Genomic DNA, 2,544 nt, shown 5'->3' with positions numbered 1-2,544 from the left:
GTGTGTGTGTGCGCGCAGCCCCGTGAGCCACACAGCGTTCTGTGAGCAGCACGGCGTTCGCTTCCTTGGTTAAATTGAGGTATGTTTGTTGGTTGCATTGCACGGCGCATTTGTGTAGTAGCATGGCTGATAAATTATTGACTTTGCAGTGGTTTTGTCGGCCGAAGTCGGAGGTGAGCCAAGCGTGGCCTTGAAGTTGGCTTTGTACACAGCATTCAGTTCCTACGGTAGGCCGTCTCATTTGTCTTTTTGTGCTTGTGGTACATGTGCCTTTTTCTAGCTGCTATTAACCATGACCTTGCACCTCTGATTGTTAACAGTTAAAGCTGTCTGTTGCTGTGTGTGTCCTCCTGTGTCGGAGCCCTGAAGCCTCCACGCCCCGCCAACTATCAGCTGACGCGGGCCCCTACGCCTCGTATGGGCGTCCTACTGCTGTTCTGTCTGGGTTATTTTGATTATTCATTATTTTCCAAAGTTTCTTTTGTTATTTAGTATTTTATTGTATTGTTTTCTTTTTTGTTTTTGTGTGTGTGTGTGTGTGTGTGCAGGCCTTTTGCCTGCAGTGAACCCCGTTTCTGGATCTGTAAAGTTTGTTTCTTTTGTTTAATTTCTGAATTAATCAAATCAGGGGTTGTGTGAGTGTGTTGGTGTGAGTGGAGCCTAAAGAGCTTGTGTGTGTGTGTATATTGTATTGTGCAGGTTCCCCATCTTTTACTGCCTGGCCTAATAGTTGTCTCTCTCTTTTGGACAGGTGCTGGCGGAGCCACTGGTGCAAGAGACTGGCTGATCCCGGTGGTGGCGGTTCCCTTCACTTTCCTTTACAGTAGTGCACTTTGTGGTGGACAATTTGTGTGGTTTTCACGTGTGGTGTAGCATAAGGACCCTTCCCCTCTCCCTCAGCAGTCATCTTCGCCCGGTGAGCCCCCAGCCCTGTACCCTAGCACTTTATTGACAACCTAAGCAACGCTTTTATATGGCCCTATTATATATTGTTGTCCATTGATTTTATTGTGAACCTGTACTCTGCAAAAAGAAAAAGAAAAACAATAGTTAATAATAAAAACTTGTAATTTTTTGGAATCACGTCTGAGCCAGTGTCTGTTAAACCTGTGTGTCTTTTGGTGTTATAGAATTGTAGCTATAGGTTTAGAATTCCTGGGGGTGGAATTCCCCTAGGTGGCGTTGTTGGCTCCTTCTCAAAGTTTTTCCCTCGTAGCATTGCCACACAGTCCTGTTTTCGTGAGACTGGCAAGGTGCGCAGGAGGTTGTGTAGGGTTCGATTGAACCTCTCACACTGCCCGTTCCCTGCAGGGTGGTATGGGGTGGTGCGAGACTTCTCCACCCCATACAAGCAACAGAGCTGCCGAATCAAGGCACTCTCAAAACTGCGACCTTGGTCGGAGTGGATGCGGCTTGGTACACCAAACTTAAAGAACCATTCATTAAGTAAGACCTGGGCCACCGTGGATGCACGCTGGTCCCGAGTCGGGATAGCCACAGTGTACTTGCTAAACACATCTGTCATAATGAGAACATTCTCCAAACCGGTGCTGGAAGGCTCCAAGACAGTGAAATCAATGGCCACAATCTGGTTGGGCTGAGAAGCCAGCAAGTGCCCCATAAAGCTGTGCGCAACCGGTCTGGAGTCCTTTGCGACCTGACATCGGTCACATTCCCGTACCCACTGCTTTATGTCTGAGCACATCCCCGGCCAGTAACATCGTTCCCGTACCAGCTCCGTCGTCCGGTCAACCCCCTGGTGACCGTGTGCTTGGTGGAGCTGCCTCAACGTTTCCTTTTTCAAACAAGCTGGCAAGATTAGCTGGAGGTTCTCCTCCCCACCATCTGGACGAAAAACTCTGCGGTAAAGGATGTTATCTTTTTCCACCAAGCGGTCCCACTGTCGCAACAAGGCCAAGGCCGGTTTGGACAGTTTTCGTTTTTCCACTGAGGTCGGCCGATCTTGCCGCCTCCAAAAGACCCAGACTTCCTGTAAAAGGGGATCAGACTCCTGCAGTGACCGAATGTCTGAAGGAGAGTGGGACGGAAGGGCAGATATTACAGACTGGATCGCCGGAACCACTCCTGGGTTCGGATGTGCAGCTTGTTGAAGTACAGCTGGAACTGAGGTACCTGGAAGGACCTGTTCAACCAAGCTAGAGCCTGAGACATACTGCCGAGAAAGTGCATCCGCATTCCTATTACTGCGGCCAGATCGATATTTGAGTTCGAAATCGAAAGCAGCAAGTTGCGCAGCCCACCGATGCTCAGTGGCTCCCAGTTTGGCAGATTGCAGATGGCTCAACGGGTTGTTATCAGTGAAAATGACACATTTATGACCCAACAGATATTCACGAAACTTTTCTGTCATGGCCCATTTAAGGGCAAGAAACTCCAGTTTCATAGAACTGTAGTTAGACATGTTCCGCTCGGTTGGACGGAGACCTCGGCTGGCATAGGCTATTGGCCTAATGCTACCCTCTTGGTCTTGGGACAAGACAGCTCCTAGACCACTGTGGCTAGCGTCAATCTCCAGGATGAAGG

General features: G+C 49.2%; 1 long non-coding RNA gene across 1 annotated transcript; it reads left to right on the top strand.

Annotated features, from left to right (window-relative positions):
* LOC311005199 lies at window positions 1–456 on the top strand. Its single transcript, XR_014596332.1, has 3 exons — window positions 1–79; window positions 150–227; window positions 321–456. It is a non-coding gene; the product is annotated as an uncharacterized lncRNA (long non-coding RNA).
* The last annotated feature ends 2,088 nt before the right edge of the window (window positions 457–2,544 follow it).

The sequence above is a fragment of the Trachurus trachurus genome, assembly GCF_905171665.1.
Source record: "Trachurus trachurus genome assembly, chromosome: 22".
NCBI lineage: Eukaryota > Metazoa > Chordata > Actinopteri > Carangiformes > Carangidae > Trachurus > Trachurus trachurus.
Note: the sequence above shows the minus strand (reverse complement) of the source record. Positions and strands in the feature narration are given on the sequence as shown.